Source organism: Simochromis diagramma, unplaced genomic scaffold (genome assembly GCF_900408965.1).
Source record: "Simochromis diagramma unplaced genomic scaffold, fSimDia1.1 OVJJ01000361.1, whole genome shotgun sequence".
NCBI classification, from domain to species: Eukaryota; Metazoa; Chordata; class Actinopteri; order Cichliformes; family Cichlidae; genus Simochromis; species Simochromis diagramma.
This window is the reverse complement of record NW_024386860.1, coordinates 3853876-3880313: the sequence shown is the minus strand read 5'-3', so window position 1 is coordinate 3880313 and position 26438 is coordinate 3853876. Positions and strand designations below refer to the sequence as shown.

The window sequence follows — 26438 nt, the reverse complement described above, 5'->3', positions numbered from 1 at the left end:
TTCTGTAATTGTATAGCTTATAAATCCCCACAATCATATTTTACAAATACACATAATTACAGAGAGTTCAAAGAGGAAACGCTCGGAATTAGAGCGCAGATGTGATTCTTGAAGAGATTGTCTAATGAGGGACTGAAAATCAATTTAGTGAGCACAGTTCATTAATAATTGATGTTCTCCAGTCAAACAGGAGATGTGCCTTTTTGTGTGTGTGTATTTGTGTGTGCAGCTGTGGGCAAAGAGTGGTCACCATGGTGATCTCCTTAACCAGGGTCTTCTAAATGACACAAGTGGGTGGCAGAAAAGTCACACGAATACACACTGGCTTTACTATTTTAGTGAGGACTTGGTATTGCCAGTGTATTACTGCAGTAAACCGCTGCAAACCTACAGCTGCAGCAGGGCCACAAGTGATCAAACGGGGACAGTTTGTATAGCGTCTCTTAACTTTAGATGGGGTGAATTGTGACAGGGTGAAGCAGGGTCGACAGTTACCCTCGCACAAGGCTTATTCTGATTGTGTGTCAGAATAAGCCTTTATAATAAGAATTCATCAAATTGTCCTTATTAAGAAAAACGCCCTCATTAGATCAGTGAACAGTCCCCACAACTGTGCAGGAACTTAACCAGAGCACATGCAAACACACACAGACAGATATGCTTGGAGGTTTTGATGGTTTATCCTTGGCAGACGGATACATGCACAACATGTTCCTGAGGGATTTTCTATACTGCTGCCAAACCTGATCAGTACAGGGTCATCCATACACACAGATAGGCACGTTGGCGATTTATGGATTTGCAAGGACTGAAATGATCCAAACTACATAAGCATGGACAGGTTGTGCATCCAATTTTCTGATCAGAGTACGTGATGGGCTGAGGGAAGATCGGGTCATATCTTGGAGGTTACAGACAGAGTTGAAAACAGACAGAGAAGGAAGGATCAGTAGTGGTGGTGGTCTCCTCCCAAGCTCCTAACTGCTAACAGATGGTCTCCTCTACCAAAATGAACTAATAGAATAAAATACCATGATGCAGTTAGACACACGCGCAGACACATTGATCCTGCAGGGAAGAGGCTCATGGGGATCTTAGGAATGTTTTTGAGATTATTCATTTTAAGCAAAAAGGAGGTTCTTTTGGAGGAGTCTTTTCAACAGGGACTTTACTCAACCAACTAAAATGTTCCTCTGATGTGGGCTTTTAGAGGACTGCCGGGAAGGAATAAGCTCAGAACCAAGACATCTTAGTCACTGGATGGTGCGCAGTCAGTACAGCCTCAAAAATTAATGAGAAGCATAGCTATAAAGTTTGCAGAAAACATATCATTTTCTCATATGATTCTGACAAAGATTTTCAAAGCTGAAACTCAACAGCAAACAAAATCAAAACTTTGATTTTTGTGTTAAAGCAAGAAGAACACATTGTGACCTTATCTGGTTTTGATATCTGCCGTCTGGATCAGCTGGCTTGCCAAACCTTTCAAAATGCTGGAATAGATTTTAACACGTTTGACTCAGAGACTCCTACATCTGGGTGTAGATTTAGCCCCATATGTACGATATTGAGGGACACTTTGAACGGACACCTTTCATATTTAGATCTTAAAAGTTTAGGTTTTGAAAGAATGAAACACTTGAAATCTGCTTTCTGCTCCTTAACTAATGATCAACAGTGGAGGCTTTTTCAATTACTCATTAGCCAGAAGTCACATTAGCTGGGATGCACTCAAAGGGCAGGTGAGGGATGGTTATCCAAAGGACAGTCAAAGAACAGTACCGGATGGGATTACTTGGATGTGAGACTGTATTGTTACTCTTACACGATTAAAACCAATCACATTACTGCACCCACGTCTGAAAGGAGGATAATGTATACTAAGGAGGCACACTAAGTCTGGTTATAACAGGCTTAAGAGTTATTAAAGGCTATGAACTCAGAAGCACATTAGTTAGCCTGCAAACTGTGTAGGGCCTCACTAAAATCTTACATGTTGTGGGTTTGACTTCAACTGGAGACAGAACTGATGGAAAAATGGAGGATGATTCCTGAAAACTGATTTTAAGGTCATCTGAGTACAAATGCGACCCCACCTTCCTCTGCTCCTCTGCTCTCCCTTACTAGAATAAATCTCTAATCCCATTATTGGATATTATATGTAAGTGGGTTAACATCAGTGGCTATGCCTATTACAGGGATAAGTGTGTGTATGCCTGTGTGTATATTTGTGCATTATGAATGTGACTGCAGCTAACTCTTCAGTGTGTTTTCATAGGAACACATCGTGGAGGATGTCAGTGCATCGTCCTAAATCAGTCAAAGAAACATGTCAGATTTGGAAATGATTATGGTTGAGAAAAAATGTAGCTTATCACTTATCAACATCATAGCAGAGTGGATGTCTGGAGGCTTGTGCCTGCTAGTATGCTGTCATTTAGATCATTTGCATGTGTATTTCATTACAGTGGTTATTCCTATTTACGGGTTCATTTACTGTTTTTAATTCTTTTAGCTATTGTGCAAAGATGGAACCTAAAAAGTAAGACCTGTACTGTTCTGCACTGGTGTTTTACTCACGTATGTTAAAGTTATGTTACTTTCTATATCTGCATTACATAAGGAAATATGCTCAGTGTTCGCTTCTTTAGGTAAATCTTCCTAGTTTCAGGTTGGACTTCGTATTTCCTTCAGAATCATCTATATCGTGGCATAGATTCAACAAAGAGCTGATGTGACTCTCTTGTTCCACCACATCTCAAAGCTGCTCTAATGAATTGATATCTGATGCCTGTGGAGGGCATGTGAGTATGGTGTGCTCATTATAATGTCAGGAAACACATTTGAGATTATTTAAGCTTTGTGAGAAGGTGCGTTACACTGCTGGAAACAGCCATGAGAAGATGAGTACTCTGAGCACATAGCCCATAAAGGAGGGGTCTCCAAGTCCAGTCTTTGAGAGCTACTGTCCTGTTCTGACACACCTGAATCAAATGAATGGCTTGTTTCCAGGTCTTTACCAAACTTGATGACATGCTGAAGAGGTAATCCAACTGTTTGATTTAGCTGTGTTGGAGTAGGGATGCATCTAAACGCTGCAAGACAGTAGCTCTCGAGGACTGGAGTTGGAGACCCCCGCCATAAAGGATACCCATCCTCTGATGGTCAGCAACAATGCCTAGGTAGGATCTGGCATTTAAACAATGCCTAGTTGGTACAAGTGGACCCAGTGTGCTAAGACAAAAGAGAATTTCCCTCACACCGTTAGCAGCAGTCTGAGCCACTGACAGAAGGCAGGATGATCCACGCTTTCATGGTGTTGATGCCAAATTCAGACTCTACCATCAGAATGTCACAGCAGAAATAGAGAGGCAACATTTTTTTAATTTTGGTGGCCCAGCGTGAACCATATCCTTAGTTTCCTGTTCTGAACTGACAATAGTTGTACCCAGTGTGGTCTTCTGCTGTTGTAATCCATCTGCTTCAAGATTCGAGATGCTACGTGTTCACAGATCCACTTCTACATACCTTGGTTGTAAACAAGTGGTTATTTGAGTTACTCTTGCCTTCCTATTGGCTCAAAGTAGTCTGACCATCGTCCTCTGACCTATGACATCATGTCGGTCTTTGTAAACCCTACAGATGGCTTTGCGAGAAAACGAGATCTAGATCAGCAGTTTCTGAAATACTCAGAGTAGTCCATCTGGCACCAACAACCATGGCATGTTCAAAGTCGTTTTTCTTCATCATTCTATTTCTCGGTTTGAGGTTCAGCAGGTTGTTTCAGCCATGTCTACATGCTTAAATGCACTGAGTTGATGCCGTGTGAAAGGCTGATTTAAAGGTGAATAGGTGTACCAAATGTAAAATTATTAGTTTGAATGCACAAACGTTTCCTATATTCTCATGTGATCAAATAGTATTGCAGTTCATACTGAAAGATCTGAGTACTTGTGTCCCAGTCAGTTACATATAAAATAAAAAGTAAATCATATCTGTGATTTGTACATACAATAGTAACGAATTCATACCAGTACACCTTTGATGTAACATGTTTTGTCGGTTCACTGCAAACTGTTAAATGTTACCCTCCTTGACTCTTAGCACTATGTGATCTGAAACACAATACTGCCAGATATTTCAATGAAATGTCAACTTTCTCAATCGATTTGTGCTGCTGGCTTCAACCCTGCACCTTGTATTATAGGGGCTTAAAAACAGACAGAAGTCAAATGTAGCAAACTTTACATTTTAATAAAATAAGTTTGCTGAATGATATAATTTTCCAATTAATCAGCAAACCCCTCTGGCTCAAAAAAAGCTTTTAAGTCAGTTTCTCTCAGGGTTGTCATCTTCTGCAAGGTGTGTCTGTTAGCTGATAAGCAAGCAAACGGCAAATGGCCTTTGGAATTTTAGATGTTTTGATGTTTAATGACTTTTTTTAAATTATATTTTAAAACAGAGAACTGGAGTAGTTTAGCAAGTCCATCACACAGTGATGCTTTTTTACAAGCTATATGGTGTTGACTGTTTACTTTGCTGTTTTCTCACTGTTCTCAGTAAAAAGAATTTAATTGCAGTCCTCCTTTGTGGTTTGCTCAGTGTGGTTCAGGCCTGCACTCATGTGCTCGCGCAACTCTCACGGTCATGCAACCAATCCCTGTAGTTTTGCACCACCTTTTTGCTGGCCTCCACTCCATCATGAATGCCCTGGAAATAATTCCCTGACTACAAATGGCTGCCAGCAGGGTTGCCAGTTCAATTCCCACCAGCTGTTTGTCTTGTATGTCTCAGCAGAGGCATGACAGAGAAATGGGGAAGATATACAATAGGCCAGCTCTGGCACTTCTAATTACAGAGCAGGACACAGCAGAGAGAGGGCTGTTAATGTTCAGACTGACTGCTATAATTACAATCAGCCTGGATTCAGCCTGGTACAGCCAGGCCCCATCTATAGGGCCGAGGTGTTAAACCACCCATGGCTCTCATTAGAGGACATGGGCTAATGAGTGCTCTCCACACACATACGCCAGCAACACACAAAACACATACACCGTGTCCAGAGTTCACTGTGCTTTTACAGCATTCTGGCAAGCTTAATTTCACACTTTTGCCTCCAGTGACACACACACACACACAGTCACCCGCACCCTGTGAAGGGAGTGATTTTAAATAGAGGTATTATGACTAGAGCTGGGAAAAAGCCAATTAAGAGTGTGTGATTTTAATTATTCCATCAATTTTACTATGCACCACTCAACGAGGGACCCAGAGAGCACAGGAAATGAGCGTGAGGGAGACATTTAAAGAAGAAATAAAATGGCTTAACTAGGTAGGAGAGGAAATGTTTTCAGAGATACAAGGAAACTGGGATATTAAAAAGAGACACGCAAAGCGAGACGAGGAAGGAGGAAAAAAAACACGGAGCAGGAAAGTGGGAAAGGGCGAGGGAGGTAACCTGATCCCTGCCCTGATAAAGCCAAATTTATTTTGGAGGGCAACAGAAACAGCTCCGTGTCACTACGCAGATCTGCACACCATGGAAGAAGAGGAATAACCAAGTCCGCTACGAAGTTAGAGACATGTCGACTGGGCTCAAGAGAAACAGCAAAACAGAAATGACAGATTAGACATGGGCAATGACAAGTGCAGACAATTTCAGCAGTAAATAGAGCCCGAAAGAAAGAAGCGAGAGAACTGAAAGAATGGACTAAAAAGCTTTCTCAGCTGTCTGAAGGGGCCAGATAAAGCCAATTACTTCACAGCATTTATGTCTCTGCTGCACAAACCAGTGTCAGACCCAGGGTTGACAGTGAGAGCAATGAAACTGCACGTGGGCTGAGCGAACATATATCGCACAAGTGCTAATCAGAAATGACAGAAACAGAAGAAACTTCATGATGTCACTTTGAAATGTACATAACGTCAGTGAAATCACAGTTTCTTGTGATACACCCAGTGCAACCTCACTGGAGTTACTGGTCTCTGAGGCCTGGGTGGTGTTTTTCAAACTGTTTGGGTGGAGCACAAGTGTTTTGGGATTGAGCCACAGGGTGTTTCTCGATCACGTCAGCGTGCTTGTTGGCACTGTCGGGGCTGTTGACTTTTCTGTGGTGAATGACTAAATGCGTGGACATAAAGCAGTCTAAATAAGACCAGCATCACTCAGGTTGTCTGTCTGACTCAATTAGGAACAGACGGAGGAAAAACAAACAAACAAACAACACATGCACGTGTATACACATGCAATTTGTCTCCAACTTCACAGTGCTCATGCAGAATGCTTGGCCTGACCTACATCTTATCGCCCATAGCTTCAGACAGCAAACAGTAGGGTAAGCCTTACTTATGAACAACATTACGGACACCTACTGCAGCTTAAAGGATCCTGGTCCGGGCACCGTGTTAATACAGCTGTCGGAGAAAATGACGGCTGTGCATTTGCAAGCTGTCGGAGAAAAAATAAGCAGAAAGACAGTCAGTGGACAATCTGTATTTAGGGCAGTTTTTAAAAAACAACATTCAGCCCTGATCCTTGTGTCCTTAATGCATTGTCCAGTCTGCTAGAGTCTCCACAAATTAAGGACGAGTCATTACAGTGACCGGACTGCATCAGGAGGATCAGACAGATTCAGACAGGCTAGATTTAATTGACAGAATCGCGGGAGACAGACAGTAAGCTCTGTCTCACACATTTCCTTGTTTTTGTCAAGCTGAGTTGTGAAGAAATGAAAGGATTGGAGAAGTTTATCGGACATAGACAGACGGGCAAAGGAATGGAAACGAGGGCAAGTGAAGGGCCACAGATTGTAATTTGGCCCTGCTTCCTACTGGTCAATCAGTCTAGGTTACCTTGGCAACAGCAGACACAGCTGGGTTTTATTATGGGGTATATGGGATATGCCAATGCAAACTGCCAACACAACCCGCAAGTCTGGGTTATTAATAGAAAGGAGCATGTACGTGAAGAAACACTCGTTGGATAGTAACGTTAACCTGCTATATCTACCTTTGCTCTGCTGAGTCACATGTTTGGAGCGTACGTGCTTTGGGTCACAGCAAGCTTAATATTATACGGGTACTATTATCCAGTTGTGCATGCACCTTGTTCAAGAGCAGATAAGAAAGTCATATAAAGAAGATATAAACCAAGAGAGAGCGGGCCTGTGCACCTGTACAAGTGTTATCACGACTCAGTAAAACTTTTATCTTACAACTGTATGCGCAAAGTTCACCTGTGTTTCTCAAGAATTGACTTTGAAAGTTGTACTGTTTTGGCCTGAACAATGTAAACTGTAATCGCAGCTCTGGAAGCTTTCTTATTGTGTGCCTGCAAACTCCCACAGAGACAGGCACGGCAATGCTCTCAAGGTTTACACAGACACTATTGTCCCTTCATCAGACTAGCATTGTCTCTGTTTGTGCATCGGGTTGCACTTTTGCAGCAGTGTGTGGAGGCATCCATTAGTACATAAAAAAAAGAGGCATGCACAAGCATGATGGCAAGCAAGAAAAGAAAAGAAGGAAAGAAACACCCATTGGACCTTTGTCTTATCAAACCTTATAAAAGGTGACATCATGCCTGCTGGTAAGGCCGGCCACTGATACTATACTATTTACATCACCAGAAACACTTCTCTTGTTTACCTCACCACATGCTCTGTGCTTTCTCATCTGAGTCAACCATTAATGCGATACAGTGTCCACTCCTCTGTGATGCCATGGTGCGGTCAGCATTATTCCAGGCATCGAAATTTGAAGCCTCCTGCTAAGTGTTACAGTCTATGTTACTAGTTTAGTATTCCCACTCAAGTATACCTGATAATTGTAGCTTTTGTGTTCCTGTTTGCATAGCCTTTGTAAATGGAGGTTTGATGTGGTTTCAGGAGACAGCAGACTGAGCAGAATAAACAGTGGAGTGCAGTAAATCTATGAAGCAACAGCTGCTGAGAGTCCTGCAGCGAAGTGTGAATTTCCCTTATTTTATTGTACCTTTCTTTTATAATGCCCAAGGCCAAAGTGAATGATGTGGTGTTTTGTAGAAATGCTCTTCTTTATCATATAAAAAATAATGACTGTGATTTAAGGAGAAAGCCAAGGTTTGGTAATTTTCACATGTAGTTCTCAGTTCTGTGCTTGGCACGTCAAAACCAGCAATTAAGTCATCATCTAAACCATTGAAGAAATGAAAATATTTGTTTCTTACAGACATGTCCTGCTCCCATTTTCAGTCCATGTAATGTCTATTTGAACACATGTGGGAATAGAGCAGGCCTATAATGTATAATTCTCTACCCAGACGCCACCCTGGCCTAAACCACTGTAGTATTTCCAGTAGTGAGAACACATGTTATGTGGACAGCCTCCTTCTGTGTGCTACATGGGACAGTGTCCTGACCTGATTCTCCCGACAGTGTCCGGACTTGATTTGTAGAAACAGCTTAAGTCTGCCATGGCAGGACCTAGTGTAGCCCAGCTTTGCATTCTAGGTCAAGGGAACTCAAAGGCTATGCTCTTCCCTTTATTCCAATCGTTTTATGCGCCCAACAATAACTGGGTCTCTGTTTGGTGCTGCTGTAGTTTCCTCGTATCACAGAGCCCACTGTGGCTGTCAAAAATGTGTTTGTTTCAAAAGCGATGGATTTGAGCAGAATTCTGCTTTTTGTCCGAAGACAAACAATTAGATTAGTGTGTGCAGGGGATGTGGGTGTGGGTAACAGAGTGAGGAGAGCTGGCATTCAAGGCTGTAACTGAACAAACTCATTTACTGGCCGTTTGTTAGGCCTGAGACAGGACCAAACAAGATACAGAGAAGCAGGATAACAGAGGTTTGAGAAAGAGAGCAGGCTTCAAAATAGGGTTTTTTTATTTGACCTTAACTCAATTCATGGTCAGGTTACAAATCATTGTATTTAAATCTGCAGTCACAGTAGATGTTAGCAAACACATATACAGGGAGGCCTAATTTTACTGAAGATACGTACACTAACTAACCACTTTGCTGGGTGAAGCTGTGACATCTGATGAACATTTTTCATTCTACTTTTATGTGATAAATCTCTCAGATGTTTGTTTTTGAGGCCACGGTGGGTGCTGCTGGTGGAACACAGTGCATCGAATTCAAACGTGTTCCTAATATTTTGTCCACACATTAAGACACATGCATTGGCAGGTATACCTAATAAAGTGGTCTGTGAATGTGTACGTATTGTTACACACGAATAAGTCTGTCATCCAAAAATTACACATTCTTGTTAAAAAAACTTCAACACTCTTCATTAAACTTCATGTGATTTCTAATTCATACGGAAAAAAGAAAACCATAAATTGTATAGTATAGGTCTAATTTTTTTATAGGTTGTAAGTGCTAAAATGATAGAGTAGAATTAGGTGTGGAGTTATTTAAACATTACTTTGAAAAATGATCTTTTGTTAGCACAGAAATTGTCCTCTTTATCATTATAAAACAAAGGACTGGGTTATGAAGAAAATGCAAATGGGGGCACTTTCATGAGTACAGCTAATATGCGTCAAGTCTTTTAAAACTTATATATATGTTTTCTATTTCTTTTCCATATGGGAAACACAATTCAGCTTGACATTAACGATGAAACTTAAGTGCTGAGAAAAAGCAATAAAGAAAAACTAAAGTTTGTAGTTCGGCTTCTGCGCCATATGTTTTAAATAATGCATGGATGGCACATTTTAATAATACTGTCGTCTTGCATTAGGAAAACCATGAAAAATGGCTCTACTTGATGCAGCTAAACTGCAAAACCAGTCAATCAGTCATATGTTTCTATCTATTTTTGACCCTGTCTCATCAACAGGTCTTCTTGCTAACACCAACAATCTACTGAAGGGGACACAATCTGCACATCATTGTAGGAAGCATGAATGACTGTGAATCAGATCCACCTGCTTTGGTGCAAATGAAAGTGACAACAGGTGCACTGGAGAGCCAACAAGACCACCAACAATATGGCAACAATTTTGCAAGCGGTGCCGACAGACCATTCCTCTCTCCTTACATCTGCAGACAGCACAGTGTTTGCTATCGTGTCTCCAGACTCGTCTGTCACATGTTCAGCGCAAATGTGCGAAGAGAACTGGGCACCAGTGGTGGCATGCCAGTTCTGTTGTTCTTGGTAAATTTCCTGAAAACAATCACATCGTCCTGGGCTGTGAGCATAGGTTCCTCTAAAGACCCTTATGCCAAACCCATGGTCATCTGTAGGGATCTAGCCGCGATCCTCCTGTTCCTCCTTGCACAAAGATGGAGATACCACTCCCGCTGCTGTGTTCAGTTGGTCTTTCACAGTTTTGAGACTGTGCAGGAGAAAATAGCGTAATGATACATGTGACGAGATGTATGGATTTGGATTTAATATCCTGCAGGAGCTGGATACCCTGTGCAACCTGAATGAGCTGCAGGTACCATCTCATACTACCAGCACTGATGAGGAACCTTTGTATTCTAGGCCAACGGAGATCAGAGGCTATACTCTTCCCTTTATTCCAGTAATTGTATGCTCCCAACAATCGCTGAGTCTCTGTTTGGTTTTGCTGTAGTTTCCTCAGAAAAGCAAAACTGGAGAAAAATCAGCCAGGCGGGATGAGGAGAGGGCAATGATCTGTGGCAACCACCTGCAAACCATTGCTTTCTGGGAGGTTGTCTTGTAGCAGGCTCTCCACTGCACCTGGTGTCACTTTCATTTGGACCAAAGTGGATGAAACTGATTCACATTTGTTTATACTTGCAAAGTGGACAGATTGATGTCCCTGAAGTTTTACGGACTTTGTGCTGTGTAGTTATTTAAGATGACCACTTGATATGTTTGTTGTTCAAAATTCCTTTTCGTGTTTAGACATTTGTTATACTTTGAGTTTAAAAGCACAACTGCTAATAATGATTTCAATAGGAGATTTTTCACATTATATCTATTTCAAGAGAAAAAGGAAATTAATGATGGCTCAGTTTCATTGAGTCCTTTTCAGGGTGCTCCTATTTGTGCATGCTGGCTCATTGAACGGACTGAATAGAAGTTGTTTTTGTATTTGATCGTTTTTGCATTAACAGCTGTGCTTCTCTTACAAAGCTGCAAAAAAGGATAAAAGAGAAACAAAACAGATCCCACAGTTAACAGCTGCATCCGTAGGTCAGTACCTTTGTTATTCCAACAAAAACACCAAAATGAGAGAGGCAAATTACAAGTATATTAATAATAATACGTAAACTGCAATGCAGATTTGCGTAGAAAAAAACAAGACACAGTAACATAAGGCAGCTTTATTACTCATTTATGTCAGATCTGAAGATCAAGGCCACTCACCATCTTGCACTTTCAACACTGCCAAAAGGGAGAAATCCTCTGTAGAGCTGGAAAGGCAAAATATCAAATTCTTCACTGACAGTGGCCTCAGTAGAGCGTGATGCAACACAGCCAAAAGGCATGTCGTGTTTTGAGTAATGGACACAAAAACTCTGGCTTTCACCCACCGGGGACCTCCTGCTGCGACTACCGCTAACACCTTAACTATCACTGCTGAGGTCTGCTCCAGGATATAAACAATGGCAGGATATGTCCAGGCATGTTTGGTGAAAGTGGTTCTGGGAAATGTAGTAAAACACTTAAATAGTGAGGCAGGTTGTGAGGCAACAGAAGGAAAAACATTCTACATAAAGCAGCAGGCAAAGAGACGGTCGTCATGGACGGAGAAGGGAGGCCAACCAAAAGCAGATCTGCTCTTTGGGTCATGTAGTAGAAATTATTTATTATCTCTATGTTGTGCATATGAGCGAGCATTTGTCAGTATAAGAAACCACCCCCGAGACAGCATGTCCAGATGTTCCCAGATTATTTTTCATCATCATCTATCATCCTTCCCCTTCTGTCCTGCCCCACTGACTTACTGCTGTTGATACGTGTAATCCCACCTCTTATCTCCCCCCCCCCCATGGCCGTGTCTTCATTATGTATTTTTCTGTCCATCACTCTTCCCCATTTAATCTCTTCTCCGCTACAGGAGGTATTTTTGGACTTGTTTTGTATAACACGTCTTTAGAGGGCGTGGGTGTATTTATAGCTCACAAACTCTGGTACGACCCTTCAGTAGACACGTGTTAATGTGCTGATGATGCCGAAAGAAGCAAGGACAGCCCGCAGAATTGGTGTTAATGAGGTGTTTGGATTCATTGTAATGTAGCATACTATATGTGTGCGTGTTTTTCTTTTTTCTTTTTTTTCTATCTACCAGCTTCATGGGAGTTGCACAAACATGCTCAGCCTTGGCGAAAACAGGAAGCGCGCAGGCTCAAATCCCCACTTGTAAAACCAGAGCAAGATTTTCTATATTAATAACTTTTTATGTAATAGTCCAAAATAGATGTTATCAAACCGTCATGTAGGATGACATTTTGATCGCAAAAAAATAAGCTGAAGTGAGGAGAAGGAGGTTAGACCCTATTTTTAAAATCTTTATTTTTGATGATACCAGATAGCCCTTCCTGATGTACAACAAAACAGGGAGATTTTTTTTTTTCATCAATTCATAAATATCTCACCTTAAAAATTAATTAAATGGTTGTAACAAAAAACATTTTATACAGTAAAATACAGACGATTTTGAGCCATGGATATGCACTGATACATTAATTGTGCCTGAAATTATTTAATACAATAAACGTAATATAAATGAAAGTTTAGTTGCTATTTTTCATTAACCAATGGATGAGGAGATAACGTAATGCCCCTTCTTCTTGTGTTAGTTTACTTTTTACATTTGCTGAAATAAATGACTAAAGTTTGTGATGCTACTTTTAATCAGACCAAAGAGGAAATTGATGCCTCTGAGTTTATATAAACTAGTATCTCTTCAAAGGCAATGCAGTCTTTCTCAAGTAGCAATGTATAATCCATGTTAAATTAGGTAGAGACCAATGCAAATACCAGAGAAACCTGAGAACTTACACTGCCTAAGAGGTGTCAAATCAACTTTTAATTAGTGTGTACTATTTGTGTAGCCCTCCATTTTTTTGTCCACAACATCGATACACACAAGGGCAAAGGTATTATGATAATTACTATAGTATTATGATACAACCGCTGGATGCTGGAGTATTTCTCCAGTTAGCACTGGTTCCTGGTAGTTTCTGGCAGTAGCTCCACCAAAAAGCTTCTAGTGATTACTAGTGGTTGCTAGCACATTGCTTAGTTAGAAAGTTCAATAAAAAGGTTCATGTTTGGCTGCCAGTCTGTTCTTTTGCATCACTTCCACTTTCCCACGCTCTAAAACTCAATACATCATTGCTGTAGTCCAGACATATTTCTGCCCACCTTGTTTAGGTCAATCAGCCTACATGCTTGCACTTTAAATTGCACTGCTCATCTTTCGTCCTCCCTTGCAGACTCCTTAATGCAACCCACCTCCTCCACATCTCCACCTCACACAAGTCCCTCCATACAAGCCTCAATCTCATCTTTGTCATCACCAACATTTATACTCTGAGAGGTCCTGTCCTATTTCCCATCTCTGTGTTAATTTCATTCAAATTGTCAAATAGCATGGCTGATTTTGAACATCATTAAATCCTATTCAGTTTCTTCCAGTGATCTCTCCTAATTGAATTACTTGTTCACTAAATTGCTTGTTTGCCTCACACTTTTCACCATGTTGCTACAGCTCAGAGAGCAGAAGGCGAGTATTTGAAGAGAAATCTGTCACTTCCATTAAAACTACAAGTGCAGCAATGTACTAGTAACCAGATCATTCACAACTGGTTGGACAATACGCATTTTTTACCTAGTGACAGGTTTTTGCAAGGGGGGGTCACTGACCAGCCTGTGGGCTAGTGTGAATGGAGCTTTAGCAGAGATTTTCCTGGCGACTGTCATCAGCTTCCAGCAACCACTTACAACATGTTGGGGAATGTGTATTTTTCCCTCAAGACCAGTGTTTGCTAGATGGTTGCAGATGGTCGTCATGTCAAACAGACCATTTCTCTCTCCTTATGTCATTGTCATGCCCCAAAACGGCAGAAAAATTAACATACCATGGTTAGAAGTCACATGTTTGTAAAACCTCAGTAATGTTCCAGGATCCTTTACAGTATAAAGTATACATAGTATATAGTAAAGACGTTTTTGGTTACTATTTTCATATCTCATATCAATCTAAAGTACTGTCCAAAAGATATTGACTGTAAATCTGAGGTGCAGACACGACATTGACTCACCTTGTGAGTTAAGTGTCTTTTTATGCTTTAATGATTCATAGGTCAGTGGACGGATTGAAAATGAGTGAAAAAGCAATAAAAGATCAAAGAAATTGTGCCTCAAGACTTTTACACGCCACTGTAGCTTATAAAAACAATACCAGTCTCAGTGCAGTGCTTTAGAGCAAGTCAAGAGAGCATGAAAATCTGTACAACTGTATTAAAAAAAAGTGAGACAGTCCATCCTATTGGAGGGGAAATATTACACTCCAGACTAAAGTGGTGTATACATTAACAGAGAAACATTTCTCCTGCTGGAGTTGTACAGCTTGAATGGCTAAAAATAACAATAGAGCTGAATCAACACCACTCTGACACCACATCAACAAAAGATGCTTCATTAACACGTGATCTGCTACATTCGATTGTATAAAGTAGTCCTGCAATGGCTAAACGAACAACAGTAGATACAGAACAAAAAAAATAAATATACACCCTCGCTCAGATCCTATCCCAGGGGGTCCGGAAACATATATTACCAGATTTTTGGGTGCGTAATGTCAGAAATAATCAGGCTTTTAGTTTCAGCTTTGGTAGATGACTGACATATTACCCTGATACATTCAGTTAATGCATTTGTGTTTACATGAATGTGCGGAGTAATCACTGCTAATTAAAGGTAAGGTCAAAAACAGGTAAATTAGCAAAATTAGCAATGCTGCAGAGTAACTTTCTTTCAGTGAATTTTCTGTGTATACATTCACTATCTGCAGAGGCTCAATCACATTAATTATGTTTGGGTCTTTTGTTGTTATTAAATTTGGTCTCGACAGTGTTTAAGATTTAAATGATTTCTCATTTCTGGACTTTTCTTCTAGACAACCAAAGATCTTACCATCCAAAAGCTTGTACTTTCTGAACGTGAAATAAAAACTTTGTGCAACCAGAGAAGGCTGGGATGAATAAAAACAGGAACTTTTTGTGTATTTTGTACAGTTTACAAGGCTGCACTGTATGAGGCAAGTATAACTGTACATTACAAATCAGAAGTAACATAATAAGTGAATACCTGCCTTCCAGCTGTTACCTTCTGGAAAGATATGGAAGTGATTTTCCTCAGATATCTTGTCCTCACTTGTAAATATTGATAAGAATTACCTCATGCCTTAGTACAGTCCACATCATCAGATGGTGAAAGAATTTCTATGGAAGCAGAGGTTAAGATGCATTGGACTTTCTTTTTCAACTCAACTGTGCCGTCCATACATTCAGGACATATTGTTCATTTAACCATCATTCTAAGTTCTCTCTTCAAATGGATGAATAATATATTACAGGCAAACCATATAAGTTATTGTACATTGTATTTTATATGCATAGTGTTCTCTATGTTAAAGCACGACGTCTTGTTTTTATTTGTAGGCTGTGTACACTGTGGACCCTGAGCTTCGCAGTTTCATCCCTCTCTATACTAATACAGAGATGACAATAAAGTTCACTTTGACTTTGACATAGGCGTTAAAGACTTTAAGCGGCCATCCTTCCCTGTGGCGTATCTGGACCAAATCTGAGGAAGAGAAATAGGCATTATTTAGGATTTGTCATGGTGAAAGTGCAGTCAGTGAGCACTGATTCTATGGTGTGTGCACAAGCAGGAAGAATATTGGCTTTTGCCTCACAGATTTCCCCACTTGGATGCTGTAAAAGAAACAAACAAAACCCCAATAGCATTTAATTTGTGGCCAATGTGAAAACAGAAAGATAGCATCAGCAGAAATGCATCGTTTGATCTGCAGCACCCATCACAGCAGGACTGCGCTCTTTTTTTTCTAATCCTAGCAGGAAAAATGACAATTGCAGTTACAGATGGAAAGCTGAATGTATGTGTTTAATACTGGCAAAAGCAAACAGTATTACAGTGAGGCTGAGTAGTTAGATTTAATGGGAAACCATTGTGGTGAAATGAAATAGACACAAATGGCTGTGCATCAAGGGATGACCTTTTTCAGATTCAAAAAGACAAAATAGGGGTTAAGGTTAGAAGACTGTAAAGGCGAAGTACATTAGATAACAGCCATGCGTTAGATAATGCATGAATGTCATATGAAGTTTATTATTAATAAATGTTTGTACAAAACAATGTCTCTAATGCATTTCACCGCAGGAGCACACATTTGAAATAAGGCTGACAATATAGGACGTGGCTCAGTCTATATTATGAAATGCAGTGACCTGAACACACCCGTTATGTCAGTTGCATATAAGATTTATCACAGTAATAACAATAACTGCGTTATACAATTGTCATTATAATATCCCGATTCTCATAGTCATTATCAAAACAGTTGGTGTATTTCTGGCATCTGATTTATGCAAAGGTCAGAGGTCAGAGGGGATCAGGACAGCGCAGCAAAAAAGCCAACAGTTATGAAATTGCTGCAAATTACGAACCATAGGCTTTGGTGAAATCCCATCACGAAAAACTACTCGCACAAACATCGTCAGAATTATGGAGATCATTAAAGAAAGTGTATTTCAATGTCTGTGAATCTTTTAAAAACAATCAAAAAGATTAAACCGTCATTTTGTAAATTCTTGCTTTTTCATCTGGCATTTATCCTCAAAAGGGCACAGAGTATGAGTGATGCAGTTCAAGATGAATCCCAATCAAAAGGATGTTCTATAATTAGAATCAGAGGGGTTCATCTGCCTCTAACATACCCCCATATAATGAAAGGGCATTCTGGGACACAAGAAGAACAGCTTTCAGAAACTCGACATGAAGCTCCTGCAACATTAAGCCAATGTTGATTTGTAATTACATGAGATAAGAAGATGAGTGGAGGTTTAGTGCATGTCTTGACTAAACGAGAGAGGTTATTTGTGTTCCAGGGGGCCACGGGATGATACACTCATTTTACAAGCTTAGGCCACTGCACTGCCTGCTCAGAGCATCGAGGCCACGAGAGGATCTTTGCCTCGTTCTCTTTTGTGCTTCCATGTGCTAACAAAGCACGTGTAATTAAACGCCGATGCAGAAGCGCACGTGTTCATGTGTAATGACAGTCTGGAAGATCCTTATTCCTGCTCTTTATTTCCTGCTTGGAACTAAATGAACATAACCTACATTGCCAGGATGCAGGTTACAGCCTCGGAGATGTTTACTAATCAGCATCTGTGAGTGTGTATTTGTTTTTTTCGCCATCAGCTAGAAGAGTCAGTTTAGAATTTATTTTATTATGAGTATTAATGCAGCTAGGACATTTGGTGATATCAAGGATGTCTCCCTCAAGAAAAAATGAAACGTAAGCGTCTCCATTGTGCTCTCTGTTTGGAATTAGAATGAGTGGAAAGCGGTGATGGTGTCGTCAGTGTGCAGGTAAAAACAGAGCACAGCTTCTGCACTGGCTTTTTAATCAACACCTACTGTATGGCCTTGGGTTTGTATTCTGCCATGTCACTTTGTTCCAGCAAATCAGAGCCAAAATTCACATCGAAAGCTGAATGCAGTAAAAACAAACCAAAGAAGTTCTTATACACTGCATGTAGCGAGGCTACACAGCCATTTGAGATCCGATTGTTTTATACACACATGCACACACATGCACACGCATGTGCACACTGTCAGTGTCCCACTAGTTGTTATTTTTTCCCCCATTAATTCCTCTATTTGGGCCAAGCATTACTTTGCAAGTTGCAGCATGCTCACAGCTTCAGTCGTGCTCATCAGCTTGTGTGTGTGTGTGTCTGTGTGTGTGTGTGTGTGTGTGTGTGTGTGTGTGTGTGTGTGTGTGTGTGTGTGTGTCTGTGTGTGGGCCATGACGGCTCAGCTGTTTGCTTCAAAGTTGTTGGGCATTTGAGGGACTTGGATAACAGTAAAGAAAAAAATTATGTCTGCTTTTTATGCGGGACAACAAAAAAAAAGCAGCTAGAGTCAAAATGAGGCAAGAGATTAAGTGGAAATCTAGGGACAAAACAGCAGCTAGACGACACACCATATGCCTCATGGTCCATTAAGCAGCACTTCAGTCTAGCTGAATGCCACGGATTTTTAAAGACCAACTTAGCCAACCAACAAATAATAGCAGAGCTTTCCATTTTATTCCTCATTTCCACATAAATTACTTACACACAAGAGAACCGTTTTTTCTGTTCATTCATAAATTAAAGAGATAATTTAACTCCCAATTGAGTGTTTGAGTGTTAAACAGTAACCCACACACTCAAAAAGACATAATGGAAAAAAATGCACTAGAGGTGGGTCTTAGCTTAACTTAGCACGAAGACTGACAGTGAACAACTACAGTCACGTGGAAAAGAAAATTTTTACAAAACACCCCAAGTAGTCCTGTAAAAAAAACTTAATCCTTACTGCTTCCGAAGGAATTTAAGAGGGTAAGAATGAGCCGTTATATTATACTTGGTTAATTGATCATCAGAAATTTCAGCCTCATGTTACATGTTTACATTTAAAATTCATGACAGTACAATTAGGAAAGGGACTGAACTAAAAGACTGACGTATGTTTATTGGAAAGGGTTGTTGAGAGAAAGCCACTCCTCTCTAAAAAATAACGACTTAGGTTTCCAAGGTTGCATCTGAACAAACTTTTGAAACAAGGTCCTTCAAACAGTAGAGACCAAAGTGGAGATTTCTGGCCATAATGCACAAGACCATATCTGTCCAAAACCAAATACAACTCCTACACAACCATTAACACAAACACCTCACAGCAGTGCCGAGCACGGTGGTGTAGGTGTGATGATTTGTGCTTGTTTGAGCTTTGCATGAATGAATGCAACAAACTGAAGCAAAGGTGTAAAGAAGAGCGGTCCAAAATTCCTCCACAACAATGTGTGGCTGATAAAGTTATGCAGAAACTCATTACTTCAAGTTCTTGCTGCTAAAGGTGGTTCTAAAGCCACTAAACCATGGGGTGTATGTAGCTCGACTCAGGGCAACATCAAAAACAAATCTCCCAGGATCTCTACAGCTTCATACCAAAAGGTTTAATTTGTGAAGTTTCAATTTATTTTGTATGTTTAGGTTGATTTTTAAATTGTGAACTATTGTTTTTCAACAGTGTCGGTCTTTAAACTAAACCATCAGACTACATATAACATTAAATCAACTCCACAATTATCTGCGTCACAGACACATGGAGCCTTTATATTGGAGTATATATAATTTTGTGGCTTTACATTTCTGGGTGAATAAGTTAAGAAAGTCTGAACATGCAGAACCTAAACAATAGATATGAATCCTCTTAAATGTATTCCATTAAACCCGAATGACCCCAAGCTGACCACAGGGGGGAAATTAAAACCCTTTAAAAAACACATTTCTATCTATCTGTGAGTCTACAGAAGTAGAGGGTGTGACATTTAAAAAGTACATTTAAGGTTTATGGCAACGTTTAATCTGTGACACTGCATGAGATGAGAAAGTATAATTGAGCAATATTTTTAATTTAATGCAATTTAAGAAAAATCTAAATGGAAATTGCCACATTTAAGCAAACAGCTTCGTGTTTGTTATATTCTGATGAGCATCAGAGAATCATTTTCACCATCCCGACCTGACATTTGGGCTGTGAAGTAAACATATTTCTCTTTTCACGTGACATGGATAAATGGATGAATAATGGAACGGCAACCGTACCCTCTTCTGCAGGTGGTATGATGGCACGTGTGTCACCATGTGTGATAAATCTTTTTGGTCTGAAGACCTCACATGACAAACAACACAATATGTCCACCGTGATGGCAGCCTTAGGTTTGCGTTTATGTGTTGTGTTGTACGTATGTACAGAATTAGGTTAAAGTGTGCTCCGTACATCATATGCTCTCTAGACTTTGGCTAAAAATCAATCAACTGGCAGAAAAGAGACAAGATATGTATCATTTCAGAGATATTGACCACAGGTAGAACAGTTTGTTCATGTTCACTCATGTGTGACATTTTGACATGAATCAGACAATGACAATGATTCGCCCAGGCTTGCCACATATGTCACAGACCACACGTCTCTATGTCACGTGTTCTTTGTTATACATGTGTATTGTTAGTGTCTCATAGTTGAACTCTGTGTAGTGTTTCTTCTGTTTTGAAAAGCTTGAGGTGTGTGTTCATGAGTGACATGCTTTTTGAAACCATAGTACCGTGTTTCTGTTAAAAGGTAACTGTTACTACTACACAAGCAGTCCCAGCGGAAGGAGATACATGAAGAGGATGTGGGACCTATGGAATATTCAACACGCAGTATCTACACTGACGAGGAAATAGAAGATGTGGAGGGTAAAGGCAGCAGCGGTTCCTGTGATAAAATGGAGCAAATAGGACAGCGACCTCCAAACTGGGCGAGTGGATCCAGCATCGGGCAGTTCCCAGGAACGACATCAGAGAAGAGCGCAGTCCTAGGAAGATACTTCGCAGGACCCTCAAGCTCCAAGGCCTCTGGTAGAGGACAAGCGCTTTCTAATTAGCACACACCCACTCACATGACAATGAATGCATCTGGAGTAATTTGGGATTCGGTATCTTGCCCAGGAATGCTTTGACGCGTGGACTGAAGGAGCCAAGAGTCAAATAACTCACCTTCTACTACCTCAGCTACTGTTATTGGTGTGGCCTTTTAGTTGGTGCCTTTTTGTCTCATCAAAAATGTTGCTGTATATATGCTGTATATCTACCAGGGTAAGTCCTTAGAGTATAAACAAATTTGGTGAAGGAGTGACAGTACTTGCATTGGATCACTGGCTTCAAAATAATAAAATAAAATTTTAAAAAACTGAAAAAAAAAACAATGCATAGGTAACACGTCTACAGTAAGCCACTATTATGTGACTTCCTGCCTGCACACGTCATATAAACAGGTAGAACAATTGGTTGTCGTCATTAGCATTTCACACACTCCAAAATAAAGACTAAAGACTATCACTCCGGAAATCCTGGCTCAGATAATCTGGTGCTTACAGGATAAGAAAAGAGGACTTGGCGATTAAATCGCACAACTCCATTTCTCTGATTAATCAATTAGACCTAACTCCATTAAGTCTATCTGAGAAACGGTCTCACAGTAAAATCTGTTCTAAGAAGTACAAACACTACGTCGCAACGTTGCTATCTCTCATAATGGTGCACTGACCTTGGAAACATTTCAAATACTTTATATACGCAATATGCTTTTCTAGTATCTTGATCTGACAAATCATAGCAGGATGTTTTCACTCTCCGGTCTCGGTGAGTCTTTCATCTCAAGTGTGCATTTAAATGTTTGCACAGTGTTAAAGTACATGTGTACTGATGTGTGTGCCAGACAGAGAGACAGAGTAAATATAACCATCCCATCTGTCGGGGCTGTGCAGGTGCTGTCTTAGAAGCGGAAGATTAGTGCTAAACTTGGAGAAGAGGGGGACTTGTGAGGAGGGGACAAGGGGCAAGTTAGGCGGTGACTAATGCCAAAGGCATAAATCTGGGGGAGACTGACAGCATCAGAGCAGCCGCTCGGAGGGAGGATGAGTAAAACGGAGAGACAGCAGAGCATGTGTGTGATGTGACGGGAGGGCCGCGCATGTTGCGCCCACACGAGAGATGAGGAACCGGGAGAAAGGAAAATATACAGATAAGGAAGACAGGATGATAAAGAGAACTCGCACAATTCCTTATCTCATTAAGTCATTAAGTATGGTTGGACACATATATCCATACCCTAGTCAGGGTGATTAAGCAGTTGAAGCAAGAAAAAGCAAATCTCTTTGAGCATGAAAGAAAAATTGCTTTTAGTGAATGTGTGTGTGTGAGTGTGTGAGTTTGTCCCCAGAGACTGGATTACTCCACGATTCACATCAAAACTGCTAGGTATTTCAGAGAAAAAAAGATTTTTGCTTCATGAGAAATCCATGGAAACGTCCACAGTGATGAACAAAGTAAGGCTGTCTTTTCACCTCGGAGCTAAAATTCTGGGTATGCTGCTGAGTTTTCTAAGAAAAACTTAAAGTTGCATTCATCTAAATGTCCCTATTTTAGAACAGAACTTAGAAGCAAAATCCACAAATCATGTCCTCTGGTTATTCCTTTAGCATCATGCTTTGTGAGATCAGATGATTAACTTAGCACTTTAAATGCAGAACAGAGAATTGGGCAGCTTTTGTCGCAAGAGATTCAAAGAGACACAAAAGTTAACATGAAAAGTTTTACAGTTTTTACAGACACATGCTGTTCACCAAATCTTCACAACAGACAGAAAAAAGAAAAGAGTTTTTCTATAAGGTTGGCAAAAAATAAGCCGTTTACAGAGGTGCTAATGAGCTGCTCCAAGCTGTCCTTTCCAGTGTTTGTACAGCAGGGGTTACACTCATTATAATATATGAGTTTTCTTCTGTTTACTCAGAAGAACTCATTGTTGTTTCTCCAATAAGTAAATAGCACATGGCTACCTGTTAAGTGTCATGTTCCCACGTGTGTTTGTGGTTTCTGCTTCTTCTTCTTTTCTTTTTTTTTATGTTGTTTGGGATTCATAGTTTTATTTATTGGTCTGTGTATATAGATATATTTAAATCTTCAGTCTTACAAGCCTTTAGTGGAATCTTTAGTTCTTGTGTCAGCTGCCCAGTTAAGTTCATTCATGCGTCTGTTTCCCCATTCAATCATGGTTCTCACTTCCTGTTTTATTTTGATAGTTTTGTCTCTAGTGCCTTGTGTCCAATTTTACTTCCTCCCTCCTGTGTCATTGTCTGTGATTATTGTCATTTGCGTGTCCTGCTCTGTTCACTTCTCCTAACTGGCCTCATGTGTATAAATGGTGCTATCTCAGTCTCAGTCTTGGTCTCAGCATCTTTTAATGTCTTCTGCATGTCTCACTCGGTTTTGATTTTTTTTTTTATACTTTCAGTGGACTTTATATCTTAGACCTTTCATCATCTGAAATAAAGGCTCGTCTTTTGTTCCTTTAGTTGTTTTTTTTGGATCTGATTTTGGGTTCAGATCTCATGCTTTGTGACAGCCTGACTCTGCCAGCAATGTTAAAAGGTCAAATGAAATGTAAATCACATGCAGTGTTTCACAAACAAATGTGCTGATTTAATGTGAGAGAGAAAAGCAGAAATTGCAACAAATAAATAAATAAATAAATAATCATACTAATTCAAGTCATATAAGACAGGTTAAATGATCAGCATCAGTAATCAGGGATAAAACTGCATCTCTCAAATGGGTCAAAGAGTTGCTTTACATTAGAATCAAAACTATAAAATTCAGAATGAAAACTGTGTAAGAAGGTTTGAGACCTTAAATACATGTCATTATCCTGAAATTTAAAACAAACAACAACAAAACCGAGAAAAAACGTTTTGAATTTTTGTTAATATGTAGGGGAATTTACCTGAGGTGTGTCGCTTGATCACCCACACCCAGGTTTAAACACCATGTAGGCGTTATGATTAAAAAGGTGGGTGAGACGGCTTTGTGAATTTGGCTGCAGGTTCCACCGCATTCAGTGACTCAGCAAGCTTTCACCTTCTGGGCTGGTTCTGGAAAGATGCTGCATCATTAAGCAAACACACACACACACACATAGACACACATACACAGACACATCATATGCATCAGCACCAAACAACATGTAATCCAGTACATCTTGACGCAATCACCCTTATGTTCAGTCGGAGCCCTGACTGAAACACATTAAATACTGAATTAACATGCAGGCAGAAAGGCGAGGGTCAGGTTATTCAAACAGGAACCATAAGGCAGAGTAGGAGGGCTTCCCTTGTGGCTGCATCAGTCACAGGACTCATCAGCACACAGACGTGCCTTAGGGGACATGGAAAGTTGGTGTGTCTCAACAGGGGGATCGTCTGTTTCATATATGCTCTAGTCATTTCTGTGGGTTGAAGGAAGGTCTGGCTAAAACCACGTCTTAAAGTAAAAGCACATTCCAGCACCATGGCCAACAGTTCTGATAACAGTGTAATGACTAAAGTTATTTTTAAGCTCAGAAAGCCACAAAGAATAAACTGAGTGAGTAAACATGAATGGACCTTGCATTTTCTGATTGACTACTCGACGCCCTGTTCCAACACTGGTTCAAACACTGCACTGCTCAGTGTAATTATGTAGCTTTAATACTCTATTGGCATTTTTCCATTTTTAGCTTGAAATACTGCCTGGTCAATTCATTAGGTACACCTTGCTAGTACCACGTTGGACCCATTCTTGCCTTCAGAACTCCCTTAAGTCTTAATGGCACCGATTCAACAAGGTGCTGGAAACATTGCTCTGAGATTTTGGTCCATATTAACATGAAAGCATGACACAGTTGCTGCAGATTTGTCAGCTGCACATTCATGATATGAATTTGTTGTTCCAGTGCATCTAAAGGTGCTCTATGGGACTGACTTCTAGTGACTGTGAAGATCATTTGAATTCAGTGAACTTACTGTTATGTTCAAGAGACATGTCTGAGATGCTTCTGGAAGTATTCTTCAGAAGATGGGCACACTCTGTTCATAAAGGGATGTGCATGTTAAGTAGCAGTAGCAATACACAGTTAGGCTGCAGTGTTTACATGATGCTCAGTTGGTGCTAAACAGTATCACCCACTCTATTACACCATTACACCACCAGCATCTGCCCAAACCGTTGATATAGGGCAGGATGGATCCAATAATTTAAAAAAGCATTACAATAAAAACACAGAGCTTTTTAAAAGTGTCATGGCAGCATCTAAATTTTTAGCAAACTAAAAAATACTAAAATTAATTATTTCCTCTTTATTTATTTTTTTATTTTAGTAACTAAATAGTTGTGATATGGTTATGTGGGAAAATCCCAGTAGATCAGCAGTTTCTGAAACACAGACCAGCTCATCTGGCACGAACAGCCATACCACGTTCAAAGTCACTTAAATCACTTTTCTTTCTCATTCTGAACTTCAGCAGCTCTTCTCGGTCTTGTCTACATGCCTAAATGCACCGAGTTGCTGCCACGAGACTGGCTGATTAGATATTTGTGTTAATGAGCAGATGAACAGGTTTACCTAATGAGGCGAGTGTGTAGTGGTTGCTTTACCCCCTCATAGCTTTTTGGTGTTGTGCTTGTTAAGAATACATTAGCTAAGATAAGGATAAGAGTTTTAAAAACAGGAGCCGGTGTTTTGTATTTGCATTAAAATTGAAAACAGCTTTAGTGTAAGACAAGACCTGAGGTTAGCCTTGCAGCACAGACTTTTCAGCTTAATTATAGTGTCAGAGGTTTTCACTGCAGAGCAAAAAACATGGGTAGAACAAGCCTATCGTAAACAGCTTCATATTTACAAGCTTGGCCATGCATAACGTTGGTTTCTCTATAAAACAAACACAATCAGAGAAAGTCGGGGTTATTTTCTCTCGCTCTCTTCAGCCTGACTCATTGTGATAAATGAATGCAGAAAGAAAAGCTGCTTTCAAGTCTTTGGCTGGAAGACCTTGAGTTTACACAGTCATTTGCTGAATCTTTGGATGAGCAGTCCTTGAATAATTTTTCACTGCTCAATATGTTATAGTACGAGTACTAAGACGCAGTCACATTGATTTTAACCTTTACAAAGCCACAGCAAAGCCTTCCCCATGAACTCACCTATTGTGGCGTGTGCAAAATTAAACGGTTATATCATAACAGTGACATAAATTTGTGCGATTAATCCAGCAGCTCTAGTTACACAATGTCCATTGTGGTTGTAATGGATTTATGTATTGAGGTAAAGGATTACAAGTCAGGGGCATTAGGGAGCAGTGCCTCTGCTCGCCAAAGCTGCGACTGAACAGCATCATCAAGTGGTCAGAACTCGGTGCTGCAGCATGGATGTGTAAGCGCTCCCTTCGTTATGACAAGCATGAAGTATGAGAAGAGTCACAGTTGTGTTTGCGTGAGGAGTGGCTGCTTTAATTCAATATATTTTTCTGTTTTTAATACTTGGAAGTTTGGAGCGTTTGCTTTTTTGTGCAAAACTGAGATATGGCTGCGTCATCTTTAAAATGAAGATATGTGAACAGAAAGACTTGACATCCGTGAGCATGACGAAGAACAATAGCCTGATGTGAATAAAGACTGGGGTCAAAGGACCGTCACACACTCTGAACTGTGTGCTCCTTGAAAAAGCAGACTTCATTCTGGCAGAAAATGATTTGTTGAATGGTGTCAGTCATAGTAGTCATCCCTCAAGCCTACTTCTCAAATGCTACTG

The 26438-nt window shown here is 40.2% G+C and overlaps 1 long non-coding RNA gene across 1 annotated transcript; it reads right to left on the bottom strand.

Annotated features, from left to right (window-relative positions):
* Positions 1 to 3742: 3742 nt before the first annotated feature.
* On the bottom strand, positions 3743 to 11740 carry LOC120732303. The gene is made up of 2 exons (XR_005695568.1): positions 11334 to 11740; positions 3743 to 6448 (listed from the first exon to the last, which is right to left on the bottom strand). It is a non-coding gene; the product is annotated as an uncharacterized LOC120732303 (long non-coding RNA).
* Between the last annotated feature and the right edge of the window lie 14698 nt (positions 11741 to 26438).